This window comes from Trachurus japonicus, chromosome 21 (genome assembly GCF_045865225.1).
Source record: "Trachurus japonicus isolate A0001 chromosome 21, Traja_1.0".
Lineage (NCBI taxonomy): Eukaryota > Metazoa > Chordata > Actinopteri > Carangiformes > Carangidae > Trachurus > Trachurus japonicus.
The window spans coordinates 33,522,035-33,538,625 of NC_140927.1; the positions used below are offsets into that span (position 1 = coordinate 33,522,035).

The 16,591-nt window shown below is 43.4% G+C and overlaps 1 protein-coding gene and 1 pseudogene across 1 annotated transcript in view; both read right to left on the minus strand.

Annotated features, from left to right (window-relative positions):
• LOC146965605 (MAGUK p55 subfamily member 4-like) overlaps positions 1 to 16,591 on the minus strand; it is a 245,620-nt gene that overhangs the window by 95,594 nt on the left and 133,435 nt on the right. The gene's annotated exons all lie outside the window — the stretch shown is intronic.
• On the minus strand, positions 8,891 to 15,194 carry LOC146965621 (E3 SUMO-protein ligase ZBED1-like; annotated as a pseudogene).

The window sequence follows — 16,591 nt, forward strand, 5'->3', positions numbered from 1 at the left end:
TCATGGGTTCGATTCCTTACTTTTTTTTTAAGCAGAAGCCAGTGATCCTCTTATCAAAGGTTTTCTTTACCCCTCACATACTGTCTCTGTCTGTAGCCTAGTGGTTAGCTTGCTGGTCTGGAGACCTGAAGGTTGCTGGTTCAAACCTGGCCTCAACAACAATTATAGTGAATTATTTTCCCAGTCGTCCTCTGTTGACTTCTGATAACTTGCTTCATGTTGAAACTGCTGCTCTCAGCCTTAAATTCACAGAAATTTTCATTCTAAGTCATTCAAGCTTGACTCTCAAGCTTTCTTGATGTTGACAGTGTTTCCAACAGGTGCAGCTTTGGGCTTGTTAACTTCAGAGTGAGACAGAGTGCAGATCATTAACAGACAACAGTCTCTGCAACTGTGTGTGCACTGTGGCCTAGAGGCAGAGTGAAAGTCTACGGACCATGAGGTTGTGGGTTCGATTCCGACCTTGGTCAACCATTTGTATGGTGATCACTGCTAGCACTATTTGCTAAATCCGCAACAGGGTTCAGCTGCTTTCAGCAGTCACACCATTTCCATTCTTGGAAATGCTTTTTCTAGTTCAGTCACACTATTGTTCTTCTGTTTGGCCATTTTCTTCCGCCTTTTTACGGTCTTCTTCTAGTCCTTCATACTTTGTGCTATTTCAACAATTCATATATCAAAACGTGCAGCTTTTTTTGAACTTTATCGGCATTACTTTTCTCTTTTTAACTATTTATACTTTTTCAAATATTTAACTTTTTCTGACTTTTTTCAGCTTTATAATGTGTGTGTGTTGCGTCTAACGAGCAGACCTAGAGTGGTGCCAGAGTGGAGAGAGGCGAAAAAACATTCTAGAGTTTTTCTGGCTAAACTGTCAGCATGGCCACAAATTAAACTCTAGACAAATTATTTTCTCCAGTTTTGTAGCCACACTTGTCTTCTGGCTAAAATTCTGGTCAAAAATGCAAAGAGACTTAGATAATAATTTAAAATATTTTTTAAATGCAGCCAGGGAGCTCTCTGCTCTCATTCAGCCTAATGCATTTTTTTCACATCAGCAGGAGAAGGAGCTCAACTTTGTAACTTGCTGTTAAGTGCTTTTTAATTCATTTTAATTCACCAAAAAATAGTCACAGGTCACAAAAAAGTCCTCTCCTTACTTGTTGTGGCTAATTTATACTAATTTCTTTTTATTTTAAGCATCATTGAAAAATCTCACATTCATCAAAGTCTCAACCTCTCTTCTCCACAACTCTGTCTATAGTCTAGTTGGTAAGGTGGCCGTTAGCCAACCCCAAGGTCACTAGTTCGAATCCAGGCTGAGCAATCTTGTTATGTGATGTTGAATTCTGCTCCCCTCCCCCACCCTCAATTGGTTACAGGTGTTCGTTAAGAGACGCATTAATTGCTTCTGCCACCGTTTGCAGCACATCATCACATTACAATGGCAACATGCTTATGTCTGTGCTCTCTGTGGCGAAGTGGCAGAGTAAGACAACAGTCTTTACAACTGTGTGTACACTGTAGCCTAGAGGCAAAGTCAAAGTCTACTGACCATGAGATTGTAGGTTCGATTCCTACCTTGGTCAACCATTTGTATGGTGATCACTGCTTGCACTATTTTCACAAAAAAGTCCTCTACTTACTTGTTGTGGCTGTTGTTGTTGTTAGTGTGTCAGCAACTTTGAACTTTAAAGACCCGCTCCCATGAAAATCATGTTTTTCGTGCTACATTTTTCTTGTGTTAGAGCACATATCAGCAGAAAAGGAAGTGCAAAATTGCATTTCTGAGTTTTTCTGCCTTCAAATTGCTGTGAACCAATGGCAGACCCAAACTGGCAGTTTCAGGGAGACTGGAGCTGACGTGTCACAGCTCCAGGGGAGGGCACGAGTGCTACAAGCTCCCACCCCGTTCTTCATCTGGCTCAGAGGTGAAAGCCTTGGCAGCTCGGTGTAGCTGTCAAGGTACAACTGCACAACTCCACTGTAGTGTAGGGGTTAGGGTGGCTGCTTGCCAACCCCAAGGTCACTGGTTCGAATCCAAGGGAAGAACTCTTGTTATGTTATGTTGAATTCTGCTCTCCTCCCCCGCCTTCAATTGGTTACAGGTGTTTGTTATCTCCTTGATTACTTGTACCAGTTTGCAGCACATCCTCACATTACAATGAATGACAACAGTCTTGAAAGCAATGTGCTCTCTGTAGCCGAGTGGCAGAGTAAAGGCTTAGTGATCATACGGTCATGGGTTCGATTCCTGCCTCAGTCATTTCACATCATTGCTTGACTTTTGATTCCAATTATTCAGCTGTCATTGGACAGTCTTTGATTCCTCATAGTATAAAGCTCATTGTAACTCAGGTTCTCTGTGGCCATATGGTTAGTGTGTTAGGTGTTGTGCTATTTCAACAATTCATATATCAAAACGTGCAGCTTTTTTTGAACTTTATCGGCATTACTTTTCTCTTTTTAACTATTTATACTTTTTCAAATATTTAACTTTTTCTGATTTTTTTCAGCTTTATAATGTGTGTGTGTTGCGTCTAACGAGCAGAGCCAGAGTGGTGTCGGAGTGGAGAGAGGCAAAAAAACATTCTAGAGTTTTTCTGGCTAAACTGTCAGCACGGCCACAAATTAAACTCTAGACAAATTATTTTCTCCAGTTTTGTAGCCACACTTGTCTTCTGGCTAAAATTCTGGTCAAAAATGCAAAGAGACTTAGATAATAATTTAAAATATTTTTTAAATGCAGCCAGGGAGCTCTCTGCTCCCATTCAGCTCAATGCATTTTTTTCACATCAGCAGGAGAAGGAGCTCAACTTTGTAACTTGCTGTTAAGTGCTTTTTAATTCATTTTAATTCACCAAAAAATAGTCACAGGTCACAAAAAAGTCCTCTCCTTACTTGGTGTGGCTAATGTATACTCATTTATTTTAATTTTAAGCATCATTGAAAAATCTCACATTCATCAAAGTCTCAACCTCTCTTCTTCACAACTCCACTGTAGTGTAGGGGTTAGGGTAACTGCTTGCCAACCCTAAGGTCACTGGTTCGAATCCAAGGGAAGAATTCTTGTTATGTTATGTTGAATTCTGCTCTCCTCCCCCGCCTTCAATTGGTTACAGGTGTTTGTTATCTCCTTGATTACTCGTACCAGTTTGCAGCACATCATCACATTACAATGAATGACAACAGTCTTGAAAGCAGTGGGCTCTCTGTAGCCGAGTGGCAGAGTAAAGGTTTAGTGATCATATGGTCATGGGTTCGATTCCTGCCTCAGTCTTTTCACTTCATTGCTTGACTTTTGATTCCAATTATTCAGCTGTCATTGGACAGTCTTTGATTCCTCATGGTATAAAGCTCATTGTAACTCAGGTTCTCTGTGGCCATATGGTTAGTGTGTTAGGTGTTGTGCTATTTCAACAATTCATATATCAAAACGTGCAGCTTTTTTTGAACTTTATCGGCATTACTTTTCTCTTTTTAACTATTTATACTTTTTAAAATATTTAACTTTTTCTGCAAATTAAACTCTAGACAAATTATTTTCTCCAGTTTTGTAGCCACACTTGTCTTCTGGCTAAAATTCTGGTCAAAAATGCAAAGAGACTTAGATAATAATTTTAAATATTTTTTAAATGCAGCCAGGGAGCTCTCTGCACTCATTCAGCCCAATGCTGAGAATTCTCCACAACTCTGTCTGAAACATGCTTATGTCTGTGCTCTCTGTGGCGAAGTGGCAGAGTAAAGGTTTATTGATCATGAGGTCTTGGGTTCGATTCCTTACTTTTTTTTTTAAGCAGAAGCCAGTGATCCTCTTATCAAAGGTTTTCTTTACCCCTCACATACTGTCTCTGTCTGTAGCCTAGTGGTTAGCTTGCTGGTCTGGAGACCTGAAGGTTGCTGGTTCAAATCTTGCCTCAACAACAATTATAGTGAATTATTTTCCCAGTTGTCCTCTGTTGACTTCTGATAACTTGCTTCATGTTGAAACTGCTGCTCTCAGCCTGAAATTCACAGAAATTTTCATTCTAAGTCATTCAAGCTTGACTCTCAAGCTTTCTTGATGTTGACAGTGTGCAGATCATTAACAGACAACAGTCTCTGCAACTGTGTGTGCACTGTGGCCTAGAGGCAGAGTGGAAGTCTAATGACCATGAGGTTGTGGGTTCGATTCTGACCTTGGTCAAACATTTGTATGGTGATCATTGCTTGCACTATTTGCTAATTCTGCAACAGCGTTCAGTTGCTATCAGCAGTCACACCATTTCCATTCTTGGAAATGCTTTTTCTAGTTAGTGTGACTGCTGAAGCAGTCACACTATTGTTCTTCTGTTTGGCCATTTTCTTCCGCCTTTTTACGGTCTTCTTCTAGTCCTTCATACTTTGTGCTATTTCAACAATTCATATATCAAAACGTGCAGCTTTTTTTGAACTTTATCGGCATTACTTTTCTCTTTTTAACTATTTATACTTTTTCAAATATTTAACTTTTTCACAAAAAATCTCACATTCATCAAAGTCTCAACCTCTCTTTTTCACAACTCCACTGTAGTGTAGGGGTTAGGGTAGATGCCTGCCAACCCTCAGGTCACTGGTTCGAATCCAAGGGAAGAACTCTTGTTATGTTATGTTGAATTCTGCTCTCCTCCCCCGCCTTCAATTGGTTACAGGTGTTTGTTATCTCCTTGATTACTCATACCAGTTTGCAGCACATCATCACATTACAATGAATGACAACAGTTTTGAAAGCAGTGTGCTCTCTCTAGCCGAGTGGCAGAGTAAAGGTTTAGTGATCATATGGTCATGGGTTCGATTCCTGCCTCAGTCTTTTCACTTCATTGCTTGACTTTTGATTCCAATTATTCAGCTGTCATTGGACAGTCTTTGATTCCTCATAGTATAAAGCTCATTGTAACTCAGGTTCTCTGTGGCCATATGGTTAGTGTGTTAGGTGTTGTGCTATTTCAACAATTCATATATCAAAACGTGCAGCTTTTTTTGAACTTTATCAGCATTACTTTTCTCTTTTTAACTATTTATACTTTTTAAAATATTTAACTTTTTCTGCAAATTAAACTCTAGACAAATTATTTTCTCCAGTTTTGTAGCCACACTTGTCCTCTGTTGACTTCTGATAACTTGCTTCATGTTGAAACTGCTGCTCTCAGCCTGAAATTCACAGAAATTTTCATTCTAAGTCATTCAAGCTTGACTCTCAAGCTTTCTTGATGTCAGAGTGAGACAGAGTGCAGCTCATCAACAGACAACAGTCTCTGCAACTGTGTGCGCACTGTGGCCTAGAGGCAGAGTGGAAGTCTATTGACCATGAGGTTGTGGGTTCGAGTCCGACCTTGGTCAAACATTTGTATGGTGATCACTGCTTGCGCTATTTGCTAATTCTGCAACAGCTTCCAGCTGCTGTCAGCGGTCACACCATTTCCATTCTTGGAAATGCCTTTTCTAGTTATTATCTAAGTCTCTTTGCATTTTTGACCAGAATTTTAGCCAGAAGACAAGTGTGGCTACAAAACTGGAGAAAATAATTTGTCTAGAGTTTAATTTGCAGAAAAAGTTAAATATTTTAAAAAGTATAAATAGTTAAAAAGAGAAAAGTAATGCCGATAAAGTCCAGAAAAAGCTGCACGTTTTGATATATGAATTGTTGAAATAGCACAAAGTATGAAGGACTAGAAGAAGACCGTAAAAAGGCGGAAGAAAATGGCCGAACAGAAGAACAATAGAAAAAGCATTTCCAAGAATGGAAATGGTGTGAATGCTGAAAGCAGCTGAACGCTGTTGCAGAATTAGCAAATAGTGTAAGCAGTGATCACCATACAAATGTTTGACCAAGGTAGGAATCGAACCCACAACCTCAAGGTCAGTAGCCTTTCACTCTGCCTCTGCCTCACTCAGCACAAATCATCATCTCTCTTAGCCCACCACAACAGCCTCGGTATCAGATAGTCAGTATATAGCCTATACTCAGCATCTCTATCACAGAAAAAAAAAGAGACGGACAGAGAGAGAGAGAGCGTCCTTTACGCTGATTTCATCCGTTACGCATGGTGTTTGTTTATGTTGTGATTAGTGTACACCTCTCATCTTTCTTACACAGGGTTTAAATACTAAATGTGAGTTTCTTTATTAGTTTATTAGTTGTTGTTTTTTACACTGGGCAGCGGTTCTCAGTGTATCAGATCAAACCTGATTAAGGATATTAGTAAACTCATTATTGGTCACTCTGAGCTCGGATGACGCATGCATGACGCCCCTGAATGTTTCCATCCCTTTCTTTCATTGTTTGGAGCCCATTGGCAAAACATAACAGTTACAGTTCATTACAATTTTGCAAGCTCTCACTCACACACAGACACACACACACACACACACACACACACACACACACACACACACACACACACACACACACACACACACACACACACACACACACACACACACTCACTGTGGTCTGTAAAGTGCAACTACAATTTAAGATTTTGCTTTAAAATTATTTTTACTGTTCATATCAAGAATGCTAGTGCCAAGAGTTGATGACATCATGTTAGTTATTTTTTGACATAATTGTTCATATGGCAATAAATGCAAAATCTATTTTGCCAAAACAATGTTGTATTTTGTTATCATTAACTGTAACTGGAGTAGTAATGTTGTCAAAATAATCTGTTATTAATCATTATATATATATATATATATATATATATATATATATATATATATTAGGCCGGGACTCAATTAAAAAACTTAATCAAATTAATCGCATTTTAATCGCATATAAATATTTGACCTGAGAACAGTGAGGAGCAATTTTTTTTCCCAAATCTATTTTAGTGTATCATTGAATAATGACTGAATACATAAGCTTAAAGGACAATTCCAGGCGAATTCAACTCGGGGGTGTATTTTCATATCATTTTAGGTCTAAAAGAATGAATCTGAAGATTTTCAGTTTAATCGCTCCACAGACAGCATCAGATGGCTACTCAAACATGCACCGAGAAGTTTATTTACTTCAAGCAAGCCGACATGTTTGTAAAACTAGATCTAATTCAAAGTCTCCCGGAGTCTCGCGCGAGCCTGAAGTTGCAGTGCTGGTGTATTCAGGCGCAGTAGGAGCTACCGCTTGTGTCATAAACACAGGAATATCAACTCTTTACTTGCTTGAAGTGTACATTTTTTTCCACTGACAGCGTCAGGTGGCTACTCAAAGATGCGCCGAGAAGTTTTTTTTACTTGAAGCAAGTAAAGAGTTGATATTCCTGTGTTTATGACACAAACGGTAGCTTTTCCCACTGCACCTGAACACACCGAGCACGGCAACTGGGTCTCACGCGAGACTCCGGGAGACTTTGAATTAGATCTAGTTTTACAAACGTGTCGGCTTGCTTGAAGTAAATAAACTTCTCGGTGCATGTTTGAGTAGCCATCTGATGCTGTCTGTGGAAAAAAAATTGCGGCTTTGAGGGCTGTAAACAGCCTAAACAGCGGAACTTACATCCACTCCCATTCATTGCTGCCATGGCGATGCGAGGACAGACGTAACTACCGCAAAACAGGAGCGATTAAACTGAAAAATATTCAGATTCATTCTTTTAGACCTAAAATGATAGGAAAATACACCCCCGAGTTGAATTCGCCTGGAATTGTCCTTTAAGCAACAAAACGTTGTTGTTGTTTTTTTCAAGACCAACAGACCAGTGCAATTTTTGCCATAAAGTGTATAGCATATTTAGGAATACATTTCAGAGATTCAGGTAGCCTATAAGTAGGTAGACCTTCTGTAAACTATAACACTTTGTTTTTAAATAAAACACAATACTTTCAAGTATATTCAGAACCCTGACTATTAGAAAACATCTATCTTCAGAGGCCATAACAGACTTAACCAGCAGTTGATCTAATCAAATCAATTTCAGTCCTCTCTCAGTACTCTCTCTAAATAACCATGGCCAAAACAATAAACACCGCTCTCACACGGCCTCCACTTGGCTGTAGCTCCTACTGCGCTGCTTCCCTTCTTTCAGCGTCTTTGGAAAAGAACAAAAAAAAGCACACACAACCGGCTACCTGGCCTTCCTATGAATCAGTCCGTGGGGTTTGCTGCAGCAGACGATTGGCTGGCTGGTCAGAGGTTGCATTCAATGAGGTTGCATTCAATGCTTCAATTCGTAATCGGCCGTTTCTCAATCATGCATGTAAATTCAAATCAAAGATGTAATCAGAATAATCATAATTAAAGAAACCTCAAAACACACAAGAATAGATAAATAAATAAACATGCAATTAACAAAATACGGCACATAACAGAAAACAATATTAAATCAGCAGTAATGCATTAACATGACACTAACCCAGGCCACTGTTTGATCAACATTGAAGTAACAACAAGCCCATTGGCCTCAGGATACCTCTAACGCCCCGTCCAGACGAATACGCGGCTTCACCGAATCCGATCTTTTTCTTGAAAAAAATCTCCGTAAACACGGCATCGTTTTCAGAAATACCTGCGTCCACACGGATCCAGTGAAAACGACCCAAAACGCTGTAGTACATACTCCAGGCGTGTGTGGAGCGGGTGGAGCGTGTGTGGCGCTGTAGCGCTGCCACACACAAACACTTAAGACAGAGAAGAAGACGGTAAGTCCCCGCTGAAATTCAATAGAAGAAGAAGTCCCCCGCTGTATTCAAACTCAAACATGGGATTAAATGTTGACAGGGAGTTGTGTCAGAGTAAATATGATGATCAGTGATGATTAAACAGGCACGATTCAGCCGCAGCGTCTGAGAGACCTGACGGGAGTCGGCCGTTGTTGTTACGTTACGTCCATAGACTTTGCAGCTGCTGCAGCGGTGTGTGTGTGTGTGTCTGCTATTTCTCTTTCAGCCAGTTGCTGAGACAAACTAGCCTGTTCACATTTTCAGAGCTCAAGGCTGCCCTCTTCTTTTGAACTATGTTACCTGCCAGTGAGAAAAGTCTCTCGCAAGGGACAGAAGTGGCAGGGCTGCTGAGATACTTGCGGGCCAGGGCAGACAGCTGTGGATGGGCGCCCTCATGAGTTGACCACCACTGCAGTGGGCAGTCTGTCTCACTGATGGTGGGCTCTGCCCTGTAGCGGCCCAGAGCCCTGTTGGGCCCCTCTTCATCCTCTGATTCAGAGTCTGAATTAAACAGCAGGAGTCTCCTCTTCCTTGCTGGCTCCTCTGTGGGTTCTGGAGTGGCAGTGCCTCAACGCTGGTCCACACCCCACCTCGCTCTTCTTTTGGTAGACACTGTAGGTCCTTAGAAGGGGCTGAGTCTTCTGTGCAACTGAACGTCTGGTCGCTCCCAGCAGGAGCTCTCTCGCAAAGAGGCGGAAAAATTTGACTACTATTGGGCTCCCACCCACCTCTAGTTATCCTCGTGCTTTTATTTCGCCAGTTTTAACAATTGCTTTTAACTAATTAAAGTACTCCTGCCATCGCGCAAGATTTTAAGCCCTTTTGAAGGACTACAACGCAACCACTCTCCCTGCTGACGCTGACTGACAGCGTGGGAATATCTCGGCCGGCTCCTACCATACACCAGAGGCCCACCGGCCCACACGGAAAAGAGGGATTGTGACTTACCCGAGTCTCTCATCTGCAGTGGGCCTGTCTTCCAGGCCCTCGGCGGTAAGTCTCCTCTCTACTCCGGATTGATTCATAGTGCCATCTCTACGCTGTGGGCTCCTGATGGAGCCCATCTGTGTAAGTTTTCACTGAAGCTCAAACTCGGAATATCCAACTCTCTTCGCTGAAGTAGAAAACCTCCTCCGTTCCTGTTAGCGCTTGCTGGCTGTTGTCCCTCCTCTGTTTTCAGACTCCCCATGGCGTCGTCTTCTCCAGTGAACCTCCCCGATACGGACCGTCGTCTTCAACGATCATATAAGAAGATCGCTGATCTCAAGGAGGATATTAAACGGCTTTCTGCAGAGCTGGAGAAAAAGGACTCGATACTGTCCAACCTTTCCATCCGCCTTCCCACACTCTCCAATCTGTTCATGTGCGATCAATTCAATAAATCAACTCTGCAAACTTCACCCATCCAGGACACTGTCGCTTGGGATCCATCCGCCAGCCTACGTCCCTCCAGCTCGACACCGAATGGAGTGTCGGCCTGGTCTGACGTGGTGGTTCGCGGCCGTGGCCGCAGACGGAACCCCCGTCGGCTCACCTCTCCTCCGAGACTGAGCCTCTCCACCCGCTATGATGTCCTGGCACCTGAGGAGATCTCTGTTCCCCACTCCACAGCTCATCCACGCAACCCGCCGCCTGCTCCCTCACCCGGTCTTCCTCCTGGTCCGGTCCTGGTCCCAGCTCCAGCTCCTACATCTGATCCTCCTCCCGGTCCAGCCCCGGCCTCTGTCGCCGCACTCAATCCTCCGCCTGGCCCTCACACCGTAGCTGCTGTCCCCGAGGCGCTGCCTCCGCCCCCCGCTGACGGCGCTCGCTTCGAGCCGCGTCCCCGAACCTCGACCTCCTCCTCCCGGCGCAGGATTCTGGTGGACGCTGTTCGGAATCACTCCAGGGGGACCTCCTGCGTCGACCTCCCGAAGACCCCCATCTCCAACCTAGGTACGCCAAATCACCCACCTCCCCCTCGTCCTCCTCCCACTACTCTAATAGTGGGTGACAGCATCAGCAGGAACATTCGCTATCCCAACGCTATCACACGTTGCTTCCCCGGAGCTGCAGTCCCAGATATTCTTCACAAAATACCTGGGCTACTGCAGTCCCTTCCCTCCTCCGTTCACCGCGTTATAGTCCATGTAGGAAGTAACGACACTGCTCACAAACAATCAGAGGTGACGAAAAAGTCTTTCACTGGCCTTTTAAACTTCCTAAAAAGCTGCGGCAAAACTGTCTTTATCAGTGGTCCTCTCCCAACGCTGTCCCGTGGCCCGGAGCGTTTCAGCAGGCTCCGCAGCCTTAACACCTGGCTCCAGGCTTCCTGCAGGTCTCTTAACATCTGCTTCATTGACAGTTTTAATCTTTTTTGGAACCGTCCCTCCTTTTACGGGAGGGATGGTCTCCACCCCAGCAAGTTGGGCAGCTCAGTACTTTCGGAAAACATTAATTATGCTGTCCGGACTGCCATCCATGACCACGACTGACGTTTGTTTACATCTCACTCTGTAGCCTCCACTTCTTCTTCCGCTACCCACTCTGTCACTTCTACTCCTCGAACCATCAGTAGCCCCCCCTTGCGGCACCAGCCTCCACCTGCTCTTACCTCCATTTCCCCTAGCTCGCGCTCCCCCTACTGTCGCACCAGCGCTCCTACACTAACACCACCACTGGTTAAACCTATTCAATCCGTCATTGGACGACGCCAAGTAATACGTGTGTTACGCAGCCGGCCAGACTTTCGGTATCTACGCCACCTTACAAAGACCCCTGCTGATGGGAATGACAACAATAATAAGAACAACGAATACAGCTCTTCTCTGAAAATGGCACTGCTGAACGCTCGTTCTATCAACAATAAATCCTTCATCCTGAACGATTTATTCACCTCCAGTGACTTGGATTTCTTTTTTCTGACAGAGACTTGGCAGAGTGTCAATGATTTTGTATCTCTAAATGAACTGTGTCCACCTGGCTGCTCCTTTATCTGTGCCCCCAGACCCACTGGTAGGGTAGGTGGCCTTGCTATAGTACACAAACAATGTTTTAAAACCTGGAGGGTTAATTCCCGCTCGTTTTCTACATTTGAACTGATGATGGCTAAAATCGGGCATTTCATCCCCTTTTATTGCATCTTAGTATACCGCCCACCTGGCACAAATAACTCATTTTTAGCTGAATTTAGTGACTTCCTAACATCTATTATTACATTTGATAGAGTTCTTATGGCTGGTGATTTTAATATTCATGTAAATGATCCCTCTGATAAATTTGCACTTAATTTTTTAAATATCATTAAATCATTCAACTTCTCTCAACACGTGTCAGGCCCCACTCACACCAGCGGTAACACCCTTGACCTTATCCTCTCTCATGGCTTAAACATTGACAACCTCCAATTGCATAATGTATGTGTGACAGACCATGCTTGTGTCCTTTTTAAACTACTTTCTAAAGCTGACTGCCTTTCTGACAAACGCCTGAAATCCTCACGCACATTCAACCACCTCTCTGCCGACAAATTCTCCTTTATGTTCACCAACAGGCTCCCTTTCTCAGACCACCATGATATTGATGGCCTAGTCAACTCTTTTAATGCACACTGTTCGGTCATCTTGGACGAAATTGCTCCCTTGAAAACCCGTCTTGTTCCTGTAGCCAATTCCTTCCCTTGGATGAATGACTCGATACGTTGTTTTAGACGGAAATGTCGTGGGGTGGAACGCCTGTGGAAGTCCTCACAGCTCCAGGTGCACCGTCTCCATCTCAAAAACCTCCTCACCGAGTACAACTCCATGGTTAAGGATGCTAGAGCTTCATTTATTTCCAACCTCATCTCGTCCAGCAGACACAACTCAAAAGTCCTTTTTGACACCATAAATAATATTGTTAGTCCGGTTCCTTCTGTCTCCCCTATCTCCTCAAATGAGGACTGCACCAAATTTCTCACGTTCTTTACCGACAAAGTGTCCTCCATTAGGTCCAGCATCACTGTATCCCCTTTCCCTCCTCCTACCTACCCTTCCCTGCAGCCAATCCTGAGTCATTTCCAACCCATTTCCTTGCAGGAATTAGTCAAAATCGTCTCCTCCACCAAGCCCTCTTCCTGTCAACTAGATATTCTTCCTTCTTCCATGTTGAAAGCTGTTATCACCACAATTGGCCCCTGTCTTCTTTCAATTATCAACTTGTCCTTGGAAACTGGCCTTGTTCCCGCCTATTTTAAACAAGCTATTGTTCAGCCTCTTCTCAAAAAACCCAACCTTGATCCGTCGATCCCTAATAATTACAGGCCAATCTCCAAAGTGTCCTTTTCTTCAAAGCTGCTGGAAAAAGTAGTTGCCAGTCAGCTTAATACTGTCCTAAACAACCACACCATACTTGATAAATTCCAGTCTGGCTTTCGCAAGGGGCACTCCACTGAAACCGCTCTCCTCAGAGTCACTAATGATATTATGATGTCCTCCGATGCTGGCAGGTGCTCTGTCCTTCTGCTACTAGACCTCACTGCAGCGTTCGATACTGTCGACCACAGCATCCTCATCAGTAGACTAAGAGACTGTGTGGGTATTTCGGGGCGTGCCCTTGATTGGTTTGTTTCTTATTTATCAGGAAGAAGCCTCACCGTGTCTGTAGGTCCTTTCACCTCTGAATCCGCCCCCTTATCCTGTGGGGTGCCTCAGGGATCGGTCCTGGGCCCAATCCTTTTTGCCCTCTACCTGCTCCCACTAGGCAAGATCATTAGTAATTACAAGGGTATATCCTATCACTGTTATGCTGATGATATTCAGTTATATCTGTCCCTCGACCCCAACTCCAATTGTAATGTTAGTAATTTATGTGATTGTTTGGCCGAAGTTCAGAATTGGATGGCCAGCAATTTCCTGCAGCTTAACACTGATAAATCAGAACTTCTTATCATTGGTACTGATGACGCTGTCTCTGAGATGAGAAATTGTATGGGTTCCTTAAAATCATTAATACGTCCAAATCTCAAGAATTTAGGTGTCACCTTTGATCAACACATGAATTTTGACAAACATATCAATCAGTTATCCCGGATCTGCTTTTTTCATCTCCGAAACATTGCTAAGCTCAGAACCATGGTCTCCACACCCGAACTAGAAATGATCATCCACGCTTTTGTTTCATCCCGTCTGGACTACTCCAATTCACTGTTCTCCTGCCTCAGCAAATCATCCACTGACCGTCTTCAATTAATACAGAATGCCGCTGCCAGGCTCCTTACCAGGTCTCATAAATCACATCACATCACCCCCATTCTGTTCTCTCTTCACTGGCTTCCGGTACATTTCAGGATTCACTTCAAAATATTGGTTATTACCTATCAGGCCATCCACGGTCAAGCTCCCACCTACATCTCTGAACTCATAAAACCCTACACCACTTCCAGACCGTTACGTTCATCACACCAAGGCCTGCTCCATGTCCCCCGCACTAGGCTCATTACTAAAGGTGACAGGGCTTTTGAATCCATTGCACCAAGGCTTTGGAATGCCCTGCCTCCAGAATTGAGAGCTGCTTCCTCAGTCATATCATTTAAAAAGCAGCTAAAAACCCACTTATTTTCTCTTGCCTTTTATTAACTCTTTTACACTGTAGCCAATGTATTGCGATTGTTCTCTGCATTGTTGTTGTTGTTGTTGTTGTTGTTGTTGTTGTTGTTGTTTTTGTTGTTGTTGTTGTTGTTGTTGTTGATTGTCGTTGTTGTTGTTGATTGTCTCCCTGTCGGTCAAATGTTGACTGATTGTGTTCAGCACCTTGTGACTGCTGTCTGTGAAAGGTGCTATATAAATAAATTTTCCTTCCTATCTTCCTTCCTTAGAATCAGAATCAGAATCAGGTTTATTGTCGCATAACAGATTTACAGAGTAAAAAGGTGGGTGAAACTCATTTTTGTACATGGTTCCCATCAAATTGTTATTCCATAAAAAGAAAGAGGGGGGAGGTAAGAAGGGGGGGTGCAGGGGAAAGGAGGTCAAAAGACCATTACACATGTTACCTTAAAGCGGGGGTCGAGCGCTGTAGCCACCCTGAGCCATTCATGGTTAAGTGTATCTTGGCGTTGAGACAGGTCCTGTTTAAAGGCAGCCTTGAACCTCACCACATAGGCTGGGTCATCATCTGAGAGGTCCATGGTGTGGGTCAGGTGGCGGAGGGCAGGTAACACAACAGAGCACGAGACATACGTCTCACCCCCAAGGAGCTCAGTCACATATCTACAGTGGATAGTTTAGGAAAGTGATTTATTATTGTACCAATTTATAGCAGATTAAAAACAGTAGCAACTTTATACTATAGTCATAGTGATATTGATATTCAATACAATACATTTTGGAAAAGCAATTTAATTTATACTGCACTATCATAGTCAATTCACAACGTTTTTCAAGGGACAGCAATGATGAAGGAATCCCATTAATAAAAAAGTTGGTGGGTGTTTATCTGCATGGTTTAAGGAGGGTCTTGAGCCTCTGCAGTCTGTCCCACTCTGCTGCAGTCAACATGGTGAGCTTGATTTCAAATTTCAAATTTTTATTAAGGATAACCCCTTGAGATGCATCATCTCGTCTTCCAGGGGGTCCTATACATCAAAACAATAAGCTTGTGCTTCTGTTTGGCTAGAGTAGCCTTCACAGCCTCTTGGTTTTTCAGCAGACGAGAGATCATAAACAGTGTTGAATTCCACCTTGTGGAAACATCCTGTATCAGTGGCTCTTTGTCTTGTTCTAGTTCTGTTTGCTCCTTGTGCAGTTCCTCTGTGTTTGAGGGGCTGTGTTTAAAATGCCCCACTATCTTATGACATCCTGCCAATGTGGCTGTGAACCCGCTGTCAGCAAGGCAAACTGTGATGGTCCTCTGCAACACGTGAGCAACACACGGTATGTGCTGGAATATGAGCCGTCTCATTGCAGCGGTCATGGTTCGGGCGCTGTCTGTTCCGATTGTCGTGACGTTTTGTGTGACTTCCCAGGCCTCTGCCACAGACTCAAAATCTTCTGCCACGTTTTCAGCAAAGTGCCTAGTGGTGGTCTTCTGGATGGTCAAGGCAAATGAGTGAGGACACCACTTGATGTCAATAAAGTGTGCCGTCACACCGAGGTAATTTGAATTGCTAACCGAGGTCCAATGATCCCCGGTCAGGGCAACATATTTTGCTTTCTCCAATAAATTCTCTTTATCTTCCTTTTCATTGTCATAAAGCTGCTGGATTTTTTTTGTCACTGTCTTTCTGCATGGCAGCTCGTATGTTGTGTCAGACGTTGCAATCTGTAGTACCTTTTGCAGCCCCTTATCTTCCACCACTCCAAATGGTCTACAGTCGCGTGCAATCCAGTGAGCCAGGGAGTTGGTTATTTTTTCAGACGTGGACTTGGTTACCCTGGTCCTGAAACCAGTCATCTGGCTGAGTGTGGGTTGGGTCTGGGTCCTTGTACTCGGAGTCGGGCTAACGTCCACGCTAGCTCCCATGCTAACGCTAGCTGCTATATGCTTAGCATTTAGGTGATATCTGAGGCTTGATATGCTGCGGTGATACGCAAACTCCTTCTTGCATAATTTGCACACAACCGTGCTCTTGTCTACGCTGCCATTCGCCCGCTTTTTAAAACAACATTTCCCATCCACGGGGCCAACCAAAGCGGTCTCATCTGCTTCTTTCTTCATTGTTGTCTGAAGCTGGTCTGAAGCTGGTCTGAAGCATGTTGGTCTGAAGTCAGTTCTCTGACGGTAGTTGGTGCGCCAGTATAATCGGTACCCCTGAAACTCATCCAGTGAGAAACGTTCCGCGGTGCAAAAATTAGTGCGATTAAAATGCGTTAATTTTTTTAAAGCGTTAATTTTTGTGTAGTTAATTAATCGTAATTAACGCGTTAAAGTCCAGGCCCTAATATATATATACATT